Source organism: Alligator mississippiensis, chromosome 4, assembly GCF_030867095.1.
Source record: "Alligator mississippiensis isolate rAllMis1 chromosome 4, rAllMis1, whole genome shotgun sequence".
Taxonomy (NCBI): domain Eukaryota; kingdom Metazoa; phylum Chordata; order Crocodylia; family Alligatoridae; genus Alligator; species Alligator mississippiensis.
In genome coordinates this window covers 184,143,188-184,169,637 of record NC_081827.1, presented here as the reverse complement: position 1 = coordinate 184,169,637, position 26,450 = coordinate 184,143,188, and the positions used below count along the sequence as shown (strand labels likewise).

The 26,450-nt window shown below is 42.4% G+C and overlaps 1 long non-coding RNA gene across 6 annotated transcripts in view; it reads left to right on the top strand.

Annotated features, from left to right (window-relative positions):
* The window catches only part of LOC106738353 (uncharacterized), a 264,293-nt gene that overhangs the window by 137,430 nt on the left and 100,413 nt on the right, over positions 1 to 26,450 (top strand). For all 6 annotated transcript variants that reach the window (XR_009462053.1, XR_002091701.2, XR_002091699.2 and 3 more), the window contains exon 3: positions 10,983 to 11,051. This is a non-coding gene — a long non-coding RNA (uncharacterized LOC106738353). The remainder of the gene's footprint in view (positions 1 to 10,982; positions 11,052 to 26,450) is intronic.

Here is a 26,450-nt window from a genome sequence, read left to right as displayed (position 1 = left end):
TTGACCTTCTGTCTTTTTTAATTAGTTTACAAGTTCTTAGGAACAGGGATTCTCTTAACAGCATCTCTCATGTGGGGGAAGTGGGGAGGATGGGACTCCATCTGTAGTCCCAGAATATCAGGAAGTACCAGAAGGGTGCAGTGCTTCTCAAAATTTTCCTCAGCATGACCCCACTTATGGCCCATTTCCTCAGTATGGCCTCTCACTCCCAGCCCCCCACCCCTCCAACCCCATTTACTGATGTTGCAACCCCATTTGGAGTTGCAACCTACGGTTTGGGAACCACTGGTTTAGGGGGTTGCTAGGTAAACACACTATAAAAGATAAACTCATGAGCATAATATATGATATATGCAACTCATTAAATTCCTATAGCATTAGGGGATAACTTAAAAAAATCAACTTACACTGTATAGAAAAATTGCAAGTTATAATGAAAATGCAAGAACCTATCATTCTGGCTCAGTTCTGTAGTGACTGTAGACAAACCAGGGCAAGATGAAATAAGAATGAGCTTAGATCTAAGGGATTTTAACAAAGCAATAAGAAGGGAACATTTCAGTTTCCTACAGTAGAAAAATCACTAGTAAGTTAGCCAGAGCTACAGTTTTCACTGTTTTAGATGCGGATAGTGGATTCTGGCAAGTGCAGCTAGATGACAGAAGTTCTGAACATTGTATGTTCAAAACACTATTCTGCTAGTAGGCCATCTTTTGATATCTGCTTAACTCCTGAAATGTATTAGAGTGATACAACAGATATTTGGAGGTGCTGAATATTTATGTGGATTCTGTAACAGTGAGGAAAAATACCAGACAAGACCATGATGAGAGAGTCTTGAACAGGTGTCATGAAAGGAATCCATGGTTCAAAATGGTTCTGCTGTATCAAATATTTCAGAAAATACTTAACAAGTTATGAAATGTGATAAATTCAAAATTGCTTCAGTAACTGAAATGGCCATGCCAACCTGAAAAGTTGATTCACAGTGAATAGCTGCTTACATGAATAGCTGACTGTGAATAGTTTATTCTGCACGTGTCAACATCAACTGTTCCTTTAAGACAACTGTTGTGGGGAAAAAACTTGGATTTGTCTGGACGCCAAGAGGTGAAATGGCTTATTAATGCTTGCAAGCATTTTCCCCAGTGTTTAAATACTTTAATGTGACAAAAACCCAGTTCCAGCTCCACTGAACTAAAAGCTATATTTTTGCTTTTGCTTTTTCTTCTAAAGCTCTGGCAATGATAGAACAATGCCTATAAAGAAAAAAGAAATGCTAACAATACGGTTTTCCTGTACCTATGATAAAAGAGTTGTTTAAACAAACCACATGCCTCTTAAAGTTATTATTAGAAAATCTTTGTAACAAGGATTCAAATATAGTTGTTCATGCTCCAGAAGCATCAATTCAAAGTAAGGCCAAGAAGCAAGTGAGCAGTTGCTGATCCCTTACCAGTTGATACATGTTGAAAGATAAATGGGTATGTTCAGAGGAAGCTAATGTTTAAGTGCATTTCATGATGTGCCATTTGCCATTATCAGACCAAAAATTGAAGGAATTTCAAGTAGTTACTGGGAATGATTATGCAGTTCTCCCAGTTTTAAGACAGGCTATTTTACAAAGGTGGAACAAACAAGAAATCTTAAATACCAGAGTATATCTAGGCTTATTGCTCATAAAAAATGGAAATAAGTCCCAAGTCCAGTTCCCCATTTAGGTGGCCGTTTTTGTGACTGACTTCAGCTGCATAAATGGCATTTAGGACCACTGACATGGATTTCAGATCCTCCTCTCCCAACTACTCATCATGCTCTGTAGCAATCCTATTCTTCCTGGAAAGACATGTAATACCATGAGTAAAAACCCAAAGTTAACTCAAGATGGGCTCAGAAAGAGGCAGTTTGACCCATACCTCCTACTTCCCAGAAGTACCCTAACTACCTTGTTATAGGCTGGGCAGAGCCAACAGCACACTCCATTCTTTCTGTTGAAGCTAGCCCAGTAGGCAACTTAGAAGAACTGTGCAAAGCTTTGGTTGATAGTTAGTTAAAATACCCTTGCTTCATGATACAAGACATTTCCTTGCTTCATGGTGCAACAAACCTGCCTGTCACTGGACACTGCAGTATACCATGTCTTACAATCTATACCTGAAGGAATTTAGTGATAATGGATCGCCATTCTGTTTTAAATTTTGTACAAAGCAATGCCATTTTATTCATAAAAGCATAGTCTATCGTTCTCACAGCCAAAAGGAATGGTAGAGAGAACAGCTGAAACCACAGAAAGGGTTCTTAAAATCTAGCTTGGATAACAAAGATCCCTATCTCAGCTTATTGGTTTACAAGAACACTTACAGAAAGTAGAGGATTACCTGCTTCAACTCCTCCTCAGAAGATGTCTACAGACCAGATTTCTGACTTCATCACAAATGTTGCATTCTGAATTGATACAAGAAGACATACCAACTAGCTGACTTCTAAGACAAGCTAACAAATATATCTATAACACAGGTTCAACACTTTTATTGCTCCCTGGAAGATGGAGAAAACCAATTGCATTGGTTAGAAAGAGGCATAGAAAATTGCCATGGTGACTAGCCTCTATACTATTCAGAGAGCTTATGTTGTGCAGACAGAAGAAAGTAAGTTTTGTAAAAGGTGTCTAAGGGCATGTCTATACTGTGGTGACATTACAGAGAGCACTAAAACTTATTAAGTGGCCCTCCAGCCAAAAAAACTGCCCACCCCTTGTATAGATTCTAAAAACTATCATTGAGAAGAATGAAAAGGAGGAACACATTGAACCTGTGGCAACATCCAAAACAGCAATGCAAGAAATATTAAATCAGTGTACTGAACTTATTGAGTCTGCGGTTGCCAATTTAAACACAAGAAAAACTGGATGCTGATATTTGTTTTAGCTTTTGATATTCCTACTACCAGCACTAAAGGCAGAATGTTAAAAAAACACCTCTCCTCTCCCCAATCCCAGCCCCCCAGCTCTGGGGCTGTCAGTAGGGAAGGGAGGGACAGCAGTAGCACCCAGCTGCCGGCTGTTTTGCCAAGCTGCCAGCTGTTTTGTCCAGCTGGTGAGTGGTGGAAGGTGGAACAGAGTCTCCTCACCTCTCAGTCTCTGCCTGGTTCTCCCCAGTACCCCAGGCAGAGTAGCTATGGGAGGCCATTATGCTCCCTCTCCCCCTCCCCACCCCCGCCCAGCTCAGGATGGGCAATATAGCTGGCTACTGGGTGCTGCTCCCTTCCCTCCCTCGCTACTGACAGCCCTGGGGGGAGGGCTGGGTTGGTATGCTTCAGTCTAGCCCCACCCTGATGCAAAAACTTAACCCTCAAGAGAACACAAGTTCCCTAAGGTGCTATGCTTTAAAGTGCCTTAATCTAGTAGCTGATTTGACGAGGGTTAATTTTTTGCATAATCTGCCATTTTAGAAGTGCTTTGCAGCTGTGCACGTTTGTTACATCATAGTTGTAGAGAGATTTCAGGGGCCTGATCATGGGGAAAAATGTCACTTTGTATAAGCACCGATCCTGATCTTGTGGGCTTTAGTAGAAACTACTCAAGGGTTTTGTTATTGGCATCAGGGGGAATGGGTTGTGTGCCCCTTTGTGTAACTCTGCTTTTCCAGGCACTTCTAACCTCTGCTTTCTGAAACATAATAAAAGGCCTTGGCTGGTGTTCCTTACTGCAAGACTACAGTACTTGGTTGACTATCACATGTGCAGCTTTCATGGCCAGATGTGATTTGTTAAATCATTTTTTTCCCTACAAAGCCACTGGCTGTTAGAAGCCACTACAAATTATTTCATTATGGCTGGGCTTTCTTCTACTTTAATCACTGAGTTAATGTTGGCATTTCTGGTAGAGGTCTGATAATCATTTAGGGGTTAGGAAGACAGCTTGGACCTCACTACACCAGCTAGAAGCCTGCTCTTCGTTGACGTTCATTGTGATTTGTGAACAGAAGAAGCTTTCCCACAGGTTGCCATTTGTCAGATTAGGTTTGACAGAGGTGTCATTTATTGATCCTGTTTACTGCTAGAGACAGAGAATTTTCCAAGGCTATTTCTTAAGTCAGACTGCCAAGGTTTATGCATTTAGAGTTAAATTCCCTGAGAGATTCAAGCCAGTGTAACACCAGACTCGGAACGCTTTCTTCCGTTAAGACTTAAATCTCAACGTTGGTGGTTTTAAGTTGGTGGGTTTCTTTTTTTACAAGCTCCTTTACATTGACTGAGACGCAAGGCACAAGTATGACAATTGGAGACCTTGTAATTTTTAAACAGTGGCTGTGACTGTACTCATGGATCTGGATGTTTCAAATCTCTCCATTTTTTACCCCTCATCAAAAAATATTTACATCTTCTGTCCAGTCAGGATGTAAGAACAGCCATGCTGCATCAGACCAAGGCTGGGGACAGACATTCACAAAGCCTGAGCCTGAATTGATTCAACTTTTGCAGGTTAGTCTAACCTGGCTAGGCTGAACCAGTTGGAAACTGGACAGACATTCTCTCTGGACTGAGGAAATTCAGGCACATGCCTGCAGTGGCTCAGGCTAGAAGCCGGGGTATGCTAAAGCAGCCTTCCCTTCCCTTGCACAGAGTTGAGCTGAGTGGGGCATGGCCAGGCCCCGGCAGGACTTTCTCATTGGGTAGGCCTGCCTGCATGGTCCCAGGCTTTTCCCTGCTGGCTGCTCAAGGAGTGGGAGACTTGTCATCCCCCAGACCATTGCTAGCACTCTGAGGCAAGGGGGAGGGGAGGTGCAGTTCATGCATCTATTGATGATATGGAGCTTTTCAATCTCCCTCCCTGCTTGTCAAACTGTCTGCAGCAAACTGACAGGTGAGCAAGGTAGCCCAGAGCTGATAAGAGTCTTTATCACCCAATTAGCAAAACAATAGCCTCTTTCCCATTACTTCAAACTCTTCTTAAACAGCGTGGGGGGTGGGGGTGACGGGACCTGGTGATTAGCTCCAAAAGCCCTATTCTGTCTGCCTGCCTGTCCCAATGAAATTGGAGAGACACACACACACAGACGCCTCTCGTCATTAGCTAGCACATCACATGCCTGCACACCACTTGCCTAGGGTCTGTGGGGCTGGGGTCTATGCTGTGGGAGATGGGAGGGAGGGGGGGATTTCTTGCTTGAGCAGTGAGTGAGGTAGGGCAGGGGTAAAACAGCAGACCCTGCTGTGTCTGTAGTCTCTGCTGGAGCCTTATACAGCAGTAGCTAGCATACCATGTGCTGGCTATGGTCCATGCTGTGGGAGAGGGGAGGAAGGGATCCCTGCTTAAGCAGCAAGTGGTGAGAGGGGAGGGGGAGGGCAGGCTGACAGACCCTGCTGTGTCTGCAAGTTTGTGCTGGAGGAGCTCTGCCCAGGAAGCAGAGAGCCCTGTCCAGGCCAGAGAGCCCTGTCCAGGCCAGAGAGCATGCCGGGATGCTGGGGATGTCTGGTTGATCTTAAACCAGCAAGGGGTCTGGGACAGACATTGCAAAAACTGGTTTGACCCAAATCAGCTAAGTCTAATTCTATATTCAACCAGGTTTAGCTCAAACCAGTTTCAGCCATTTTCAAACTGGTTTATGTGCACTGAACATCTGATCTGTTACAGGTTTAAACCAGTTTCTGCTCACTTAAACCGGTTTATGTGTAATGTCTGTCCCTAGCCCAAAGGTCCATGTAGCCCAGTGAAGGGCAACCTTTTTGGCAGCCATGTCACATATCAGTCCCACATCCTCCACAGGTGCCACTCCAATCCTTTCTCTTACCTGATCTGCTGGTTAGCTTTCAGCTTTGTGCTCTATCTGTTACTATGTTACCTCTCCCTTCCCCAGACTGCTGTGCGCCACACACAAAGGCTTGCCTCTGCCACTTGTGGCACCTGTGCAGCAGGTTGGTCATCTTTGATGTAGCCTAATACCCTCCTTTTGACACTGGCAAATAAAAGATGCCTTAGAGAAGGAGTATTATAAATAAAATATGTATCAAGTGATCCATTCCCTGTCATACCCTCCCTGTCATCAGGAGTCACAGGGTTAGATTATCCTGCGTCTGGGGCTGTTGTGTTTAATAGCCCCTGGTTGAACCTATCATTTATAAATGTGTCTAATTCCTCTTTGAACTTTGTTATATTTTTGGCCTTTGTGTCTGGTGGCAATATGTTTTACTAGTTAGTCATGTGTCACATAAAAATGTACTTTCTTCTCTTTGTTTTTAAACTTCATATCTGTTAACTTCATTGGGTGGCCCAGTCTTGTATTAGGGAACTCTAGCTCCTTATTCTGTTTCACACTGTGTGATTTTTATGGACTTCTGCCATACTCCCACTTGGACGTTTCTCCTTGAAGCTGAAGAGTCCTAATCTTTTAGCATCTTCTTGTATGGAAGTTGCTCCAGACATCTTTGCCCTTCTCTGTACCTTTTAGTGCACTATGGGTTTATATGATGGCATAATGATATTTTGTTTTGTTTTCAGTTCTCTTCCTAATTATTCTCTTTTTTGTGTGTGCTTTGTTTTGTTTTCTTGCTGCTACATGTTCAGCTGACTTCCACCCCTCTCCCGCTTTTTGAGCATTATCTACAGTGATGCCAAGATCTCTTTCCTGAGTGGGAACAACTAAGAGCCTACCCTTGTATACAAATAGTCACTTTTATTTTTGTGCATGTGCACTAATTTGCATTAATTAATATTCAGTTTCAGTTGCCATTTTCTTGCCCACTCACTTGTTTTGTGAGCTCTTTCCATAAGCCTTAACCAGATAAGCAGATCACTGGGATTGATTACCCAGAACAATTTGGTATCCCCTGTAAACTTTATCACCTTCCTGTTGACTCCTTTTTTTACTTATGAATAAGTTGGATAGTACAGGTCCCAACACAGATGCTTAGAGAACTCTACTGTTTACTTCCCCCAGTATAAATTTAGAAGACCTAATAAGAAGCCATTAAATACAATATCACCTTTGGTGGGAGGGACCATTATTCCAATTTTATTGGCAGTGGAGTCAAGGGGTAAAACAATCAAGTCACTGACTCTTTTGATACCTCTTGTTAAGGAACAACAATTAAGGGCTGGTCTTCAGAAATACTCAGTACCCTCACTGATTTCAGGGGAGGTGGGAACACTTATCCAGACTCTGTGTCAACTTGACTAATATAAAATTGGGATACCCAGAGTATCCCTACATCTGATAATGCAGCACTGAGTAACTTTTCAGAGACTCTATCTTATGAAAAATGAGTTTTCTGAGGCAGAGGAAATTGAAGAGACTCAGTCTTGGAAAAAGCTATTCAAAATCCTATGGGAAATGAATCCTTGTTAGATCACAGAAATCTCAATTCACAGTTCTCTACTGCCAGACAATAGATTACATGCCCATATCATACCACCCAGTGGGTTGATTTTGGTCTTTTACAAAGTCACTCTTGCTGCTGGAAGCAATGGTGTCCAGCTAGGACTAAAATGTGACTGTTACGCTGCTTAAGGAACTGATTTGATCAAACTAAGCTGTTGCTGCTCCAAAAACTGTCATAGCTAATTCTAGAAGAGGTTACTATTTCAGCCAAGAGTACTAGGCATGGAGACCAGCAATGAAAGGGGAAAATTGCAGTGTTACCATCAGATCACATACCTGTGTATGTGTGTATACCCACACAGCCATAGCATTTTTTCTCTCAGTGACTGCTGTAGACTAGGTTTGTGTAAGCATGGAGAGAGAATGTATTATTTAAGTTTGGCTTAAATAACCCCTCAGTTCCTGGAGGTTCAGAATCTTTTTAGAATTTTGTTCTTCCATGTGTTACCAGAAGTGACTTTTCTGCACATCAGTTCTTTATGATGTGAATATGGAAAGATGCATTATTACCTAATGGTTTATATAACTGACACAGTGTGGATTGACCTTCCTTTTTGGTTTCTCAGTGGCAAAAGCTACTAGGGCATCTATTATCCCCTGGCCACTGACCCAGATATCTACAGAATTGCCCCAGATCCACTCTAGCTATCCAGTACTGCATACTGACTTCCATGAACCGTATCCTTTCCCCATTGATGAGAATGGGAGCTTTTTGTCCTTGACTTCAGTAGGATTAAGGCTTATCCCTATGTGAGTAAAACTGAATGCGGGCTACTGGAATACATACTGTACAGATAAAATGAGACAGCCTTTGTTCTAAAAGGCTTAAAATCTATGTACTTTTTCAAGGAATCATAGATGTTTCTGTCACGGGACTCTTATTAGCATTGACGAAGTGTGCTGCTTAAAGCAAAATGGAAAATCCAACAGGAAAACATAATTAGTATATTAAGAGAGTTATTATAATTTATCAAGCTAGAGCCTTCTCTAAAGACCATTTCACTACTTATTGGTGGGCTGTAGTGCTTACATCAGTGTTTTATTCGAATCGTGCATGTTACACTGCCTACTCCTAATACTATTAGCAGGGTCAGTTCCCACGGTTGTTATGCAGAACTCCATCTACAAATGCTGTAAGAAGGATACCAGCAAGTGAGTTTGTCTCAATTACCTCATGCTTGTAAGTCAATATTTCCTAACAGAGGGAACCATGTAACCTAGCAACTTCTCAGGACCAGTCAACTCTGTTGTAGATGCGATCCACCCAAATTTTGTTTTTTTTCTTTGACTATTTTGATACGGTTGATGCTGGATTGATTATTATTTTTTAACCTAGTTACAGAAGATGAAAATCAAGAACAGCGATCTAATTTTGCTGCCACTGTGGCAAGTCACAGAACACAGTAGTACAAAACTAAAACTTTCAAAAGGTTAGCACTCATGAATCCAAGTGAGGCTGAATTGCATTTCCTGTGTTATAACACCCTTGCTTATCACACATACAATGTGAGTACACAAACAGTTAATTCTATAACGCACAAACAGTATGTATTAATAGCCCATGTAATTATGCTATGATGGTCACTGGCAGAGAGAGGCATGAATTATGTTCCGGCAAAGATCTGAAAGGTGAGCGTAGGAATTCAGTCTCCTTGGTGACAGAGGCAACAAATAGACAACATAAAGTAAAACCCTTCAAGGTCACGTTTTATCTTCATAGAGAAGGATGCTGAATTCTTCTGTCACTTAAAAGCAGTGTTTTCAAATATAGCAAGGTAACTACATAGATGATACCAGAAACAGTTCTGAGGTTGCACGAGGCTTTTAGCGAAAAAACGATTTTGTGGTTTTTTTTTAATATGCCAGTATTTCAGATAAAGAAGACAAAAAAGCTGGTGGTGTCTTTAACTTCTAGGTAAAAATCTGAAAGATGTCAGCAACTTTCAGGTGATGGTGATTTAGTGGCTTATGTAAAATGAAGTGTTTTCTTCATTTCGGTTCCTAAGGGATAATTGTCTATGGAATAGCATGATTACAACCGACATTACTGATTGTGACAACACTGAAGTCAATGACTGAATGAGCAAGGAGACTGGTCTCTGACCATAACAACGGCCCTCCAAGTTAGGGTTAAATATTATGGGAGTTGTTTGGAGAAACTTTAGAAAATTCCATATTAACAGCAGACTTCCCTTGACATGTCAGTGGGAGGCTGGAGGAGAAGAAAGGGCCGCAGGATGACGTTACAGTGCTGCTAACTCTGCTATATGTTTGGCATAAAAACAGAACCCCCTTCTCCAAGGCTGCTGTATCTGATGCACTTCAGGGTGCCTGAAGTTAACTTAATAAAAATAATGGGTGATACAGTTGATCTGGGACATTTGAATGATGAGGAGATGTGTCCTCACCATCACAGAGAGAGCACAATTATTGCTGTATTATGGTGCAGTGGGGAGAGCACTGGCTTAGAAGTCAGGAAACTTGGGTTCTAATTCTTGGCTCTGCCACTGCATGACCTTGGGCAAGTCACTACCCCTACATTTACCATCTGTAAAATAGGGGAAATGATACTGACACCCCACAGGAAGCATTTTGAGAGTTGCTGATGAAGATACTTGGGTGTTACAGTCAAAAACCTACTCCCATGATAAAAACAGAAAAAACACACTGACTCACCTAGTAAGAAAAAGCTTCTGCTTCTCCAGAACTTACATGTAATACAGAAACAGCGGAGAATGAACTTTCAGCTATAGAAATTGTTAGGCTGTAAGGAAAGAAACATAATGAGTCCAGCTGGGCTGGGCTGTCCTGTGCAGTGCTGTCTGCCTCACAGAGCAGGGCTGGCCCTGGCCCTGGCCCTCTGCTTCCTAGCTTGAGCAGTAAAGGTTGGATGGGGGGCACAAATCCAGATGGGGATGCAGCCCAGTCTGCAGGGGTGGGGACTTCGTCCCCCCCAGGCAAACCCCAGCTGGGGTCTGGGGCCAGGGAAGAGGGTTAAACACCCCTTCCCCCACTCAAACTTACTGCTAGCTGCAGTTTTGACTACAAATCCCAGAGGCTTCTGGAAGCAGGAAGAAGTGATGACAAGAGCAACCCTGCAGAGTTCTGCCACTGTGATTGTGGACTGGAAATCCCAGAGAACTCTGGGGCAGCAGGAAGAGTAAGTGAACATACAGCAAGAGAGCTGTGCTGTATCACCCCCTGGCTTCTGGCATGAGCCACTACTTGCATGTGGCTGCATTTCTTGAATCAAAGGTAAATGTCTGTTCACTTCTCTTTCAATTCAATTTCTGCATTTTCGACTAACCTGCAAAGACTGAATTGATTCAGCCTCTGGCTTTTTTACTGTCTGTACCTAGCCTAAAGCTGCATCAGATTAGCCCATCTGATCCCTTTCTAGCAGGTCTCCTATGGTCATTACTTCAGCTCTGCCGATATGCACAGATAATAAAAGCTCAGGTTTGACTGTTTTTGTTGCAAATGGTTCCACAGCTCTCACGGGGGGGTGGGTGTAAATGCAGAAAAAGCATAGAGAGTTATGGTAACAGCCTGATATGAAGACAAGAGCTAAGGTGTTTCTTTAATTTTTTTCTCTGCCTCCAGCAACAAATAGGATCTTCCTTTGCAAATGGTACAGAAGCAGTTACGCCTAGCTGTCCATGGCTGTTTACGGTATGTATGACAACCACTTAAGACTACACAAAAAGAATAATGCCATCTGTAACACTGCAGCTATGGTTGAAATACCACAGGCTGCAGCAGCGAATAAGACTGTCTCATTTGTACACCAATAGATGGTAGGATAAACAGAGATTTAGCAGTCATTACAACCCTCAAGGTATTTGATATTAACAGTAAGATAGTACAGTGCACACAGCCCAGCTCCCTAAATGCCTCTAAAAATATATGAAGTCTTTAAAATAGGAGGCCTTTTAAGCCTTGTCTTCCAGGACAGCAGCTAACAATGCCTTTTGTAAGCTGGCTTGAGCTAACAGCCATCCATCTCCTGTCCTAGCATGCTTTGAGATTGATTGAGGCAGGGTTTTCCTTTCCTTTCACTGATTCAGGGAAGCAAGTGTGTTCTGCGTTTACAGGGGTTTAGGTTGTAGCTGTGTTGGTCTAAGGGCCTGACAAAGGGTTTTTGAACCCAAAACTTGCTTAATAACTATTCTCCAACTATTTGGGTTGGTCTAATAACAGATATCAAATTCACCCAAGGAACCTTCTGCGTTTACACTTTTTCAGGAAAGACAAATCTTTCTGGGTCTCTCTCAGAGGCCAATTGTACTTTGGTCTGGTAATAGGGAGGGGTGAGTGGAGCCTTTCATCCTAGAGCCTTTTGTCCTGGTTTAAACCACAGAGTCAACAGATAGGAGTTGCATTCACCATCTAACTGTGACTCATTCCTAGAAAGCTGCCCGGTGGGAAATAGTATGTAATCATCTAATTAAGGACTGCATGATAATGCGCAAGCACAAGGGAGCTAAATTAAGGTTGCACAGAGTACCTTAATTCTAGCATTTCCTAATTGTTTAGTGCTTAAGTTTAACTTCTTATGCAGTTTAAGCTACAATTTCCCAATTTCCTGTGTCTTGTTTCAGAGAATCTGTTTTGTGCTACTAATATTCTCTTCCCCTTCCCTGTATCACCAGGGTTTGAACCCTGGACCTTCAATGCAGGTTTCCAATTACGATGCTTATTTCATTAGCCAGGTATAGGACCCACCACTAAAAGAAAACGTGGCACGAATTGAAAAGGTGGCTTGTATATATCAGCAGCCTTGTTTTAGTCAGAGCAGCTGAGCTTTTAGGTACAGGCACAGCTGGCTGTTTTGGCACCCTGGGCAAAGTGCAGGGGGGTGGTGGTGCTTTCGTGCTGAGCACTGGAGAGCCTGGCAGGACAGGGTCTGAGTGACCTTACCTCATGCAGCATAGGCTCATTGCACTCTGACTACTACTGCAGGTGCAGCAATGTAGGCCTGGACTGCTGCAACTGTGATGTGGTCTCCTTATTCACCAGTGGAGGCAGCCCCTGCAACATGGGGTCTTCAGGGGGCATCATTCTGGCACCCCCTCTAAATCAACCTCCAGGGTTGGTTCCCCTACTCACCCACTCTTAGAACACTAGTGGATTTAGGTCCATCAGATTCTTGAAGGGTCATTTTGGTTTACTGGCTGTAACTTTCGTCTGCTGTATGGAAGAGGTATTCTCTACTCAGCTGGTGTAATGGGAAACTGGTCTGTACTGGTAACAGAACAGAAGTTTGTCACACAGACTGGTTTAAAATGGTGGAACCCGGCATAAGATTTGTTGTCTTGTGTCCCCGTCCCCATCCCCACCCCCCCAAACCAAAAGGTGAATGTGTTGAATTCACTACCAATCTAAACTACGCCACTTGCAGAAAACCACATAACTTAGATCAATTCTGCCTCAGGCTTTTTGAATGTCTGTACCTAGCTACAATAATTACTGGTAACCAGTAGAGGTAAGACTTGAACTTCGATGTTTTCTTGGCAGTGCACTTTTCTCTAGGTCATAGGGCCTTTGGCTAACAGTAACTGCTACTGTCATCATAGCTAGGCTATATAACACGCAGAAGCAAAATGCTATGATAGTGCATAATAGAAGGTTGAAAGTATTTTGGCAACAAGCAAGGAACAAACTGTACTGAAATATAAATGCAAGATGACAATGTTTCAGTCATTGGTAACTTACCTAAATCTGAATTTTTTTTCATGGGTGCCAACAGAGGCATTTCTAGGTAGGTATAAACTGATTCTCACTAGTTCGGACTGTCCTCCACAGATTCACACCTGTCCAGTAAATAGTGATGTTAGCTGTATAGTTAAAAATGTTCAATTACCATAGACAGATCAACTCTTAAAAGGCTTCCACTTTCCAGATATGCTACAAACCATGTCATGCTCTCAAGCCAAGTCTTTTCTGGTAACACACTGTTTGTTTGTTTTTTACACATCCTGGGTGAATTATGTTTTGATAATTATAACTCATTGCCTCCTTGAGGTAGAACCAGTTGAAAATTTTCATTATGGAAAACATTTTAGATAAAAATTGGAGTTGCATTGCTATTTTCTTTAAGAAAACATCAATTTCAGAGATTTTTTTCAATCTGAAAAACATAATTCATTTTCATCTGTTGCTCTGAAGTAAAATATTTTGATTAGGAGTATTAAAGCTTTTGTTTAGAGGAAAGATGGGACAATTAATCCCAGTTGCATACTGGGCATGTTGCTTAAAAATATACAGCATAGGCCACAGTTTTAACAATGATAATAACTGGGGGGAAGGGGAGCGGGGTATGAACAAACTGCATTTAATGAACTGTATTTAATAGGCATCTAAGGTAGGTAGGAGTACTCTGGCAGCTGGAAGTTTTATCTGTTTCCCTGTTTATTTAGATGCCTATTAAATACAGTTCATTAAATGCAGTTTGTTCACACCCCGCTCCCCTTCCCCCCAGTTATTATCATTGTTAAAACTGTGGCCTATGCTGTATATTTTTAAGCAACATGCCCAGTATGCAACTGGGATTAATTGTCCCATCTTTCCTTTAAACAAAAGCTTTAATACTCCTAATCAAAATATTTTACTTCAGAGCAACAGATGAAAATGAATTATGTTTTTCAGATTGAAAAAAATCTCTGAAATTGATGTTTTCTTAAAGAAAATAGCAATGCAACTCCAATTTTTATCTAAAATGTTTTCCATAATGAAAATTTTCAACTGGTTCTATCTCAAGGAGGCAATGAGTTATAATTATTTTAGTAGAGCTGCAATAGGATCAAGGCCTGGTTATAGAGGTATTGTACAAACTCATGGAAAGATGCAATCCCTTCCCCAAAAAGCTTGTAATCCAGTTTAGTTTAGGCAAATGCATCATCAGGAGCTTTTTTTACTTCTTCAGCAGTGTTACAATAGAGGCTTTCATCTCTCTCTCTTGTATGTACTCCAGTGTCATGCCCTCTGCTTTCAAAGGCTTAGATTTTCCTTTAATTGTGTTGAACAGCCTTTGTCTCTAAGCCTTTAATAATGGATTTTTCTGCTCTGCTAAAAGAATTTGTTTCTTCTCTGGCTTTTCGTTAAAAGCTAACCTGACAGTTCTGTTTTCTGTATGAGATTTACAAAGCTTATCTTTTAATTTTCAAGAACCTAACAGGAAAAAGGGAAAATAATGTGCACGCAAGACGTGCAGGCATTTCAAATACCAGTAGTACAGCAAGGAGAAAGTTTAATGATCTAGAAATATATGAACTGCGAACTCTCTGGGTCATTCAAAATTAGTTACACTAAACTGCAGTTCTTGTTGGAGCCCTGCCCGAAGGAGGGGGTGCGTGAAATAGCTCTTAACCAGCTTCTTGCAAGCATGGGCACCCAGAATTCCCTATTTTCCAATTTAAAGTGACATGCAGATCCCTTAGCCTTCAATTTCCAGTCCCAGTTTCCCCTCCCAGGAGGCTAGCACACTGCTGTCTCTGCTGGTTCAGATTTCCCCACATTCCTCTCATGGGAATGAATAAGGAAAGAATGTCTCCATCCTGCCCATCCTTTCCTCACCTAACCCTCGCATTATCTTCCTCTACAAATTGCTTGTCAGCTTCAGAAGGAAGACTATTTCCTCCATCTAGATGCAGGAAAGGAGGGGTGTGTCTGTGTGTGTCTGTATACTTTGGTGTGAAAGAATCACTCTCATATATTGGGGACTCCTCCACAACAACTCAGGAATTGCATTAAAAAAGCATGAGTATTCAAACTCATTATTTTTAAAGCCAGTCTTAGCATTTATAGGAGTGATTTGTAATGACTGCATGCCTGATGTTGGCAGTGCTGTCCATGTTTGGTGGTTTCTATTCTAAGGTTCTGTCTAAACTTGCTGTTAGATTGTTGGCATGTGTCTTCACTGCAAATTTTGCCTGGTTCAGGTTTAAAGAGGTATGTGTATGAACAATAGTAAGGTATGGGCAGAAACCCAGGTAAAAATTGTAGCTAAGAGCATATTTGCTATGTCCTACATGAAGTGGCTGTACTTCATGGCCCTCTTTCTCCCATTTCCCAGCCAATTATTGTACAGCGCACAGTTTGAGGGCTTAGTAAAGGAAATGTTATGTGCTAGATCACTATTAATCATGCTTCCTACTCTGCATTTCTCTGGCTGAGTGCAATCGCCTGCCATCTGAATAAGAAGCTTTTGGCTGGAATTCGGTGGTAGCCTAGAAACCTCCTCTCCTCAGTGTTCATTTCATCTTTGAGTTTTGCTTTCAAATTCACTTCCAGATTCTGCTGTGGAGCTGTGGCATGTTGTGATAATTAGCCAGTGTCAATGATGGGAAATGGAAGCAAGAAGTTGAGTTAAACAGTTTGCATTCAGGGTTTTGTTTTTGTTTTTAAAATCAATTTTTCTGTACATGCAAGTAGAGGCTTAAAAGCATCACTTGAAATTGCCCTTTGAGATGAGCAACCAAAACACTAAAATAGAGCCCCAAATCCATTTTTTACTTTCAAGGCTTCGGGGGGGGGGCGCATCTCATGATTTTTACAGACTCTGAGGGGTTGATATTTGGAGGATAGGTCAAAAAGTATTTCCTCTAGCAAGGCAAATTAGAGCTCTCATGGGGTGCCATTAATGTGTGTACAGGCAGCTGTAGCTTGCACCTACCCTAGTGCTAGACTGCTGTCAGACACCTGTATTTCAGATATTGGTAGATCTTTGCAGGTGTGTTTATACTGGCTGAGTGCCCCCTGAGTATCTAAAAATAGAAAAGCAGATCTTTAGCTGGAATGAATAAGCAAAATGACTTGCCAGCCAAGATTTTGCAGGTCAGTGTGAAGAACATGCTTGGTTAAAACTCAATAAAATAATTTGTGCTGTAGTAGGCCTATGGTCATTGTTACAGGAGTGATAAATAAGAGGTTGGGGGAGGTGTATATACATGTGTAAAAAGTTAGTAGCTAAAAAAGATACCAATAGATTATGTTTAGGAATACATGGCACAGTAGAACTGGCCAAAAAGGAGGGTTTCTGGTTCACAGAAAATTTCCATTCCATTCGTTTGGGTCTGAATCCAACTGATACCAATTTTTAACATTTCTAGGAAATCAGAATCTCCCCAGACCCTATATCTGCTCCGTAAAACTGAAAGCTTTGTTTGGGGTCCCCTAGAGTTTCCAGCATCAGGACTCACCTGCCTAGATGCATATGTATGCCCAGCAGGGATTTCACATTTTCCAGGATCCACAAACCTGGGGTAAACACACCAGGGGAATCCAGGCAGGTTTCTCTTAAAACCCTGATGCAGTTTCATGAAGAAAGCATTTCAGGTGCAGCAAATGGACTTTTGGGGATGAGGCTCATATTTTGTCAGAATTTCTGGCTAGCTTGATATATAGTTCCCCAGTCTTGAATCACCCTTATACACAGTAACTGCAACTCAAATGCATCCCTTAGCATTAATGCATCCAGTACCACCAGCTCTAAGAGTTCAGACCTGATTCAGGCCTCAAGAAGCTGGAGAAGTATTTTTTAAAGCTGGGTTTGGTTTGTTTGCCTTCTGGTCTCTGACTTGTAGGGTGCACTTGGATCATATTTTCACACTTTTCTCTGCAGCCATAATGAAAGTTGCATTCATTGGAAAGCCTCAGAAGAAAGCTGTGAGATTTGTGAACAAACAGCAAGAGGAGACAGTCCTGTCCTATAGCAGCATATGCCCTGGTCCAGGCCAGTTGCTGAAGATGTTCTGTTTTCTGCACTTGCAAGTTCCCCTGCTTCTGCCTAACAGTATTGTTATTCCAGTTTACTGCAGTGTGCGCCAGGCCATGCTTGGGAAGAGAGAACTGACTTTGCAAGCAACTAGAACTGGTTTCATATTGCGTCTTGGTGATTAGGGTAAAGATACTGAACTGGACTCTGCATTTGGTGCAGTACTGATGCAGATAGTGTGATGCTGTGGTGAGTATAGTCATGGTGACCTGCACCACAAGGTGGACGGCTTGCTTTATATTTTGCATCGGTTGGAGTAACTTCAGGGCATACAGTTTCATTCCTAAGTACAAATTGCAGTAGCTACACGTGTACATTGCAGATGTGTAAATCAGTGCCCTGGATCCCCTTCTGCCTTCTGATACTGCAATGACGATCAGAGTTAAACGCCCAAAGAGCTGAATTTCATAGCCTTGATCCTGTCTCTAATAATAAAATCCCAGAAGGTGCTGTGCCCTTTAATAATTAAACAAGTAAAAGCATGGTCTTCTGTCCAGCTCAGCTGGCATTTTATGAAAAAGATCCAAACAGAGCCAGACAAAGACCAGTCATTCAGCTAGCAAATTGCCAGTCCTCTCAAGGGCTTCAGCCTGTCTGGTAACCTTTTCTCCTTTCTGGAACATCCAGAAGCTCATCAGCAAGTTTTGTCTTATTTGCCTTTTAGCTAAAGGCATAAACAGCAACAGCCAGTTCAGTAAGGCCCGTAAGCCTGGTGCTGTTGGTATTGGTCCTTGTATTTTTCTCTATTTGCAGAGAATGACCATTTTGTATTTTTTGGCCATATGCTGCAGGCCACAGGATTTTCAGCTCCATCAGAGCAATGTTAAATGAATTGTTAGTTTACCCAGAAAAAAGACTGTCTCAAAATATCCTGCTTTAACACCCCTTGGCACTCAAATGTTCAGCCCTCTCATTCTCCGGGAGTATAAAGGATGGGCAGTAATTGGAAGAGAAAGAAAAATAACTTGTCTATGGCAGAGTGGCTGAGAAATGAAAGGAGGAAAGAATGAGCTACCAAGTTCCTTGGCAAGAGATGTTTACTTTCAATAGTGGAAACAATAAGAGATGTCTGGAGGGCAGAGAAAGCCCTAGCCAGGGTAGTGTTCTATGTACAAGCTGTTGCCTTGGCATGGGACTGCAGTATCCCTGGAAGTTGGTGTGCTCTGAGAAAAGGAGCTAGCAATTACATACCAGATGGGGGTGCTAGAAAACCACAAAATGACTTATTCTTCTGCCAGATTAGTACAGGCAGTCCTCAGATTTATAACACAGTTGGTTCCTGAAAACCGCATTTTAAGTCGAAACATTGTAACTCGGAACCAATTTTCTCATAAGAAGCAATGTTATAAATGGGGGATTGGTTCCTGAACCAAGGCCCAATACCCTATTTTCACCAAAAATACCCCAGAATTTTGTACTCGATCAATTATAGATGAGTAATATAGCTACATTAATGTATTTATATTGTAAGTATCAATCATATTGATTTGGAACGACTTCTTTGAGGTGACTTTGCTGGACTTTTTAAAGAAAGGCCCTTGGTTGGACTTTCTGAAGGGCTCTTGGCTGGAGCCTTCTCAGGAGTCTTGGCTGCAGGTTTTTCTGGAGTCTTGTCTGCTTTCTTAAAGAAAGTGTCCAAGTAAGTTTGGACAGATGTCCTCCAGGGAGATGAGCAACGCAGCAAACTTGTTCACTGGCGTGGCGTCACGTTGGATCAAGCATTGTAAAGTAAAAACTGACTTCAGAAAGTTGAAACAGGGTGTCAATTTATACATGTTGTAAGTGTGAAACGCTGTAACTCAAAACATTGCAAATCGAGGACTGCCTGAAATAGGTTTATTTGCTTGAGTTAAAGTCATTTCCATGCTTCTTTCTTTCCATAGTTGTAAGTCTATAATGGTTAAGTCTTGTATTGTTCTTTTTCTTGCTCTGTATACACTACAGTTACAGTAACAGGCTTCCTTGGGCAGGTCAGATATAGAGTGATCTGAAATACAAAATTTGAAATCTGCCGTCCCACATTCTATCATAAGCTGGAGTCCTAACTACCAGCCCATTCCCCTCCCTGCAACACCCAACTTGTTGAAATGAATAACCTTAGACTTTGATCTTAAGATGGCCATTTTGACATTGCAGAAGGAATGTCAATGCAGGAAGAAGCAAATGTTCTTCTTTTGCATGTTCCAATGCAGAAAGAAGCCAAAGTTCAAAACCTCCAAAGCTGCCATGAACTGGAATACAAATCTTCCTGTCAGCTTGAATAGTTCCAGGTACTACAATAATCATAAATGACTCCCACCTTAACCTGACATTTTGAGACTCTCCACACTATCTCAGAATGTTGTGCTGTTATAGTAAAACATAAGTTAGGAGGGCAGGCTGCATTTTCAACTGGTTTAGGGGTCCATCTTTTTTTATGCTGTAGTTCCATGACTAAAGGAACAGTGTTGTTCAGAAGATAACACCCTCTCCCATTAACCATATGCAAGTTTTGCATTCATCTTTTCCACATAAGGCTTCAATATTCTGCCTCCTGTTATCTCAGATCTCATTTCATATGTTGCCTTCAGTCTCATGCACACTAGGGCTGGTGCAGGTCAAGGACCATGCACATACACAGCTTAATCAGCAGGTGGTTTCCAGACCCTTCATTACAGGACAACAACCCACTGTGTGTGTTCTTTCCACAACATGCATTCCTACCTTCTGAGCCCTCAGCTGGGTCTTGAACAGCCAGCCTCTTCCCTACTCTTCAATCCCACCCATCCATCATGGAAGTTGGCTAACAAGCTTAATGCATATTAGCCTGTTGAGGGAAGTGTCTGCTAGAGGAAACATTGGTACTGGCATATGTTACTGAACACCTCTTCCCAATTGTAGGTGGGGTTTTAGGCTGTGGATTTCTAATTTGTTTACTGGATTCATGTGCCCAAACCCCAATGTCTTGGGTACCCAATTTGTTCAGGAGTCAATCTGGACAGGAGCATCTCTCAGCTATCTCTGTTCCCTGCCTGCCTGGACAGACTGTGTTTGTGCAGCATGGGCTTTTCTTCCCACCCCTATGTGGTTTCAGAATCCTCTTTAAGAGCATGCTGGATACTCTAATCCTGTCCAGCCAATGGGAAATATGCCACCAACTCAGTGAGAGCAAGATAAAGCTCAAATGGTCCTTGACCCTGAAAAAATAGAGAGAAGGGGAGTGGAAACTTAAATCAATAACTTATCCAAGGATGGTGGAGAACATTAACCAAACCACTGGGCTGGGAAGGCATCCCTATGACTTATGTCATAGTGCAGGGGGTGAGCTTTAGAAGGTAACGCTGTAAGACTGCTGAGTGTCATGTCATGGGCAAAATGTTTTCCCTGTTCCAGGTGCCTGACACAATTCTGGGATCAGGCAGATCACTTGATTGGTTAACGCCTGATCTTGCAGTTTCTCATATGGAACTCCCCTGAAGTCAAATGCAAGTTCACCATGACCTTTGTTCCCCTAGGGTCCGATGCAAAAAACACTGAATTCAATGGAAAGAGTCCCTCTCAGTCCACCTGGGATGGGGCTTTGATGAGACTCATAATTCTGTCTCTAATTAAGCTTGTTGTGTGTGCATGTGGGGCTGCTGTGAAAGTAAAGCAGCTTTTCTGTTTTAGGAGACCATGCAAAAATGATGCTGGCAAGCAGCCCATATCTTCATGTTTTCACAGCTATGCAATTCACCCAGAGAATGAAAGGATGCTGAAATGTGGAGTTTATGAAACTCTGTGGGCTTTTCTGTGAGTAGCCCAAATTCCTGCAGTCCTTAATATTACAGAAACAGAGGTCTGGACTCCCAGCTGAGTCCATGCAGAGAGTAAAGCAAGTCTAAACATTCTTAATTTCCTCCTTTGAAAAAATAAGTGCTACCATGTAGAGGACTTTGAGCAAGTCTAGACTATTTCAGGCTCTTGAGGAGACTGGAGACAATTAATCCTTTCCCTTTGATTTTCTTATTCCTTGCTGTCAGCAGTGGGGGTGGGGGTTTGTCTAATACCATCTAACTTTTGTCCCCTATGCTGTGGCACTTTGCCTCCTTTTGTTAACCTTCGATCAAGGAGGTGACGTCACTGGCAGAGCAAACAGCAGGCATCTACAAGCAGCATCCTCAGCTGGTGCTTGATCTGGCAGTTCAGTGGGAGTAAGTCAGTTTGTGCCAGCTGGGAATCTGAACCTATGTTGTCACTACATTCAGTGGGTTCTTAAAATATAGGTGTGTGGTTTTTTTTCCATTTTGCTATCTAGTTGGCTGGATTTGCTGCTCTTGAAAAGGATGGGTAGCCTGTTCCCTTTACAGATCCTTGGAGCTGTAGATTAACCCTAAGTGACAATTTTTGCCCAATCTGCCCACAGAAAGCAGGTTATAGCTGTGACCAAACACAATGCACGGCTGCAGACAGCTTCAAAAATGGCCCATCCAGTGAAAATATTAACCCCTCATTGCATGAGGTATCAGATAAAGATGTATCAAAATATAGCATCTTTTGTAACTTGTGTCTGCTAACTCCCAGCCTGTGCCGTTTTCAGAACGGGATAAGGGGAAAGGGAGCCGAGGGAGTTCAGTCTGAGATTTTTTCAGCCCCCTCTGCAGGGTGGGGTGGGTGTATTGGAGCCCCCCTAAGGTGGGGGAAGGGGAGCTCCAATACATCCACCCCCCCTCCTTCAGCACCAGCTGGGGAGCTCCAAGAAAGAGCTCCCTCCACTGCCTTTTCCCCCCTCCCACTCTGAAAACAGCAAGCACTGGCAGAGCCCTGGCTGTTGCTGTGGGAAACTGGCAGCAGGCTCCCAGTCCCTCCCCTCCTCCTGGAACCAACAGTGAACTTCTGTTTGGTCCGGGGTAACCTTGTAACTCGGATCACTTTGCAGAAATGTTCTGAGTTACAGCTGGGAGCAACACTTTTGTCTGCACCCAGCAGCAGCAGGGATAGAGCTGCCATAGCTGGTTTAGATATCCATTTTTAAAGCTCTTGTCAGAGAAAATGAGGGGCCAAAACACAATCCCTAGTTAGCATATGTCCCTTGGGAGAGGGGAGAGACCATTACCAGTCGATGCTGTTAGAGCAGCTTCTGGGTTGCTCTGCTATACATTTAGAGCTAAACAGAGACCTGGGGAATCTGTAACTCCCTGATATCAAAGGATTTATGAGATGAACTGCAGCCAAGTTACCAAGGTTGAAAGGGTTCTTGCCAGTCCCCTTGCTTGCAAAGCATTCAGGAGATAATGCTGTGCAGAAACACAAGTGCTGATAAACTATTCAAGTTATTTCTACATCTCTGCTTTAGGGGAGCTGGCAAGACATCCTGGATCATGGCTTGCAACTAATTACAGTAGTGTGAATCTAGAAGCCTCAGCGAGACCTTAGTAAATATGTTTTCTTAAAGGAACTTTGTGAGATGTGTTAATGAGTTAGTATGATTACAAGCATCTCTGAAGCCACCCCCACTCTGGTATCCAAGCACAGCTTACATCCCTTCTAACAAACAAAGCCTGAAATAGTAGTTCCTCCTACCCTTACCCCCTGGAGCCTCTGACTTAAGCAGTCATACTTCTCGTTCTGGCAGGATGACTCGTTTTCTCTTAGACAAACTTTTCAAATGAAAACAGAACTAATGTGGGTGCTCTGTTTGGTTTGCTATCCCATCATGTGTTTTTCTGCCTATCTCTTTGAAAAATATCTCTCGGTGTATGGTCTGCAAAACATATTAGTCAAGGAGTTCAATTAAACCTGCAAAGCCTTCTGGGTAGAACTGTGGCCTACAGGGCTTGTGGAGAGATGCTGAATGGTGAATGGAACCTGAGAGGAAGTGGATTTTGGAGACAGCAGTGATATTTCTACCATGGCTTCTGAGCCACAAGTGAACTTCAGTTTACCACCTGTGGCTCTTTTTATAGAAAACATTTTCAAAGTGTGTTTGCGTCTGTATAACTGCATTGGTTATATCTCTCTTCCAGTTATGAATTACACAATGCATATGCTACCTATCTCTCAATCATGATGAAAGTATTACGGTTCTTGCTTTTGAACTGGAGTGGACTGGCCATAATTCACCTCTGGGTGCATATGTTATTGCTGTGGTTCTTTGACTAACAAAGCTGCTTGCATGGCTCCTGAATCATTCAGGACTGGATGTCACTGGGAGAAAATTTTTTGCAGAGATGCCAGCTTCTCAGGTCTTAAATTGATTTGTTGTTAACTCTGTAAATGAGGAGTTCTGCAGAAATAGTGGATGTGACATATGAAAAGCCTCCACGTGCATAGTTGTGGCATTGTTTATCAATGGCTGCTTGATTGGAAAAAAATTTAAAGTATAAACTGTTTGTGAGGGGCAAGAATTGTGAAGTATCTAAACAGTTGCTAACAGGCGTTTAGATGAGAAGAGCAGGGGGAAACACGAAGATGTAAACTTGTTCACCGCAAAGAGTTCTCTCTTCCACCTTGTCCATTCCTCTTACCACCCCGCTTCTGAAATGCAGCAAGGGTGTCGTCTTTCTAGGCATTATTTTTCTAAGTGCTACTGTTACACATATACTGGGTAATTTAATCGGATGGCTGAATGCCTTCCGTGTAGAGGCTGTTATTAAGTCTGTTATTAAGTCTGTTATTACCAGGGATCCTGGTTTTCTCCATTTAAAAATTGCAGATTCTCTGATATCTGCCCCCATCCATGCTTTTCCATGTTTAAAATGAAATGCCACTATATATATAAGTATCATTTGAACAAAATGTTTTATTGATCATATTTATCATTTTAAAGCAATTTGGACGCCTACCAGATTGGTTGGAACTCTGCCAGCCTGCAAAGGAGAAAATCTGGGTTCTTACAATGAGAAAATCCAAGGCTTTACTGCATTTTTCTGCTGCAAACAGGAAAACCCAGATCCCTGGTCATTACTCGATGACAAAAAATATTGTAATATTCATTTTCTTGTTTCTTGATTGCTAGATTTTCTTGTTTCTTGATTGCTTGATTGCTAGAGGATCTTTGGGACCTAAATGCAAGTTGGGCACTAATGTAGTAAATGGTATTTGGAGGCTGGAAAGCTGAGGGAAATAGTCTTATTTAAGTATTCGGCTGTATTGTATCAAGTCAGATCAGACTGCATCAAGGTGGCTTATGAGTTCAACACACCACAACTCTACATAAGCCATCCCTCAAGCTGTGCATATGAATTAGGAGAGGAAATGTTATTACTATGGCGACGCATACTTGAGAGAACCTAATCTGGATTTACTGAGGTAGTAAAACTGAATTAACACTACTGTACCTAGACTGTGGATAAACAGAAATCTTCTCTTTGTAATTCTGCCAATCTGGCACTATTCATGAGCTCTAAAAATACACTATTTAAAAAAAAATGAATAAATGGGCACTTTATTTGCATGTCTGAGCAGGTTGCCAATACCAGGGTTTGCTACTTATTATCAGTGCTTGGCAACCATGCATATACATTTCTTCTATTTCAGTAGTTAGGAAGCAGACTGTCTCCTCTCCTGCTTTCCTGCTCTTCATATTAAGGACCTGATTCTTCTGCTCTTGACCAGGTGAGGAGTCCCATGAGCTTCAGTAATATAAGTTGAATTAATTTCTGAATTTGCTATACTACAAGTCTGCTATCTGGAAGCACATCTCATATGCAATGAATTACACTTGCTGTTATCATCCGGTCAAATCTTGATGTCCCTGTAGGTTGTGCTTTTTCAAGGGGTTGCCATTCCATAGATGTGAAAACTAGAGGCCAGAGTCAAGTGAACTGTAGTAAGTCATGCCACTTAATCTTCCAGCTCTTCAGCCCTTACCTCCCACTTGTCATTAAGTTATACCTCCTGTGTATTCTTCAGGCTTCTCAGGTTGGAAGTTGCACTGGTTTCTTCCCTTCCTTGCAAAAACTTGTGTAGGGAGAAGTGCACAAGAAGGGAGTTTCTCATCCAAAGGAGTACACTAGTGTTTGTATCACAACGGCCAACTTGAGGCTCTGACCTGAGCTAAAGTCTGTAAGCATGATTATATTACTAATAGTGTTTGCAGGTTTTGGGGTAGTGACAATGATACATTAGCAAAGTGCATGTACAAGGGTCACTAACGAGGTATAACAGAGTGCCAGAAAGCTGTCGTAGACTTCTTCACATTAATTGTCCTTCTGCCCATCCAGAGCAGCCTGCCAGAATGGTTACCACGCATTACAGTAGTTCCTCATTTGTTCAACCGGAGCAGTAACTGATATGTGGGCTTTGCCATATGTGCTAGGAACGATACAAACACATGACTTATCTGCACTGCAGTAGTTTAGCTCAGGTTAGTACTTACCTGTTGCTTCTCCCAAGCTAATCTCTGTGAGTACCTATACACATGCCTAATGCCTGTTCCAACACATGCTAAGTAGCACTCTCCAGCAGCCTCAGCATCATGTATATTCAGTATCCCCATGCTTCAAAAGGGTGGCTGGGCTGCTTTAACTAAACCTAATCAAACAAGTTTTGCTTGGTGTTCCCTGCTGCCATTTTGAAGCACAGGATGCTGGATACATGAGATGGTGTGGGCACTTTAATGAGAGCAGCTCCTGAGAGCTACTCTAATGAAAGCAACCCTCCCCCCCACCCCATCCCAGAGCACATGTAAAGACTCCCTGTGTGAGTGGTCTTCAGTGTGGCAGCTATAAATGACATGATCTGCTGTGACTCAAGCTACTGCATAACTGGTTCAAACACGAGGGGCACTCATACACACCCTCCTCAACAGGCTAGCATAATGTACCATGTAACTCAAGCTGGAGTTTGTAAGGATGGGAACTGTTAGAGGCAAAACTCTATACTTCAGGCCAACACAGCAATGAAGGCAAGCCCTTGAGTCTCATCCACACTCTATCCTGCTCTGCTGCCAGCAGTTCTTGTGGCAGACAGCAGCTGCTGCTGCCAAACCACAGAGGGCAAGCACATTGATATAACTGGAAGGTTCACCTGGCTCCACTCAGCAGCTGCATCACCAGAATATGAAGGGCATCCTGGGAAGGCACCAGCAGCTGAAGGAGCTGTGGCAGCCAGCTGAAGGCACAGGGCTGCTGTAGATTGTAGTAGGCCCTAAGCTGCTTGTTTGTGAAATATTATAGCATTTGCTTTCATTATGACTCACGGTTGTGTCACGGTTGACCGAGTAGTTTTAGCTAGTAGATTAGACAATGGGTTTGTATAGGATAGTTTGGATAGATATGATCCTGCTTCAGACATGGGGTTTGACCAGATGACCCTTGTCAGCCCCTTCCAACTCG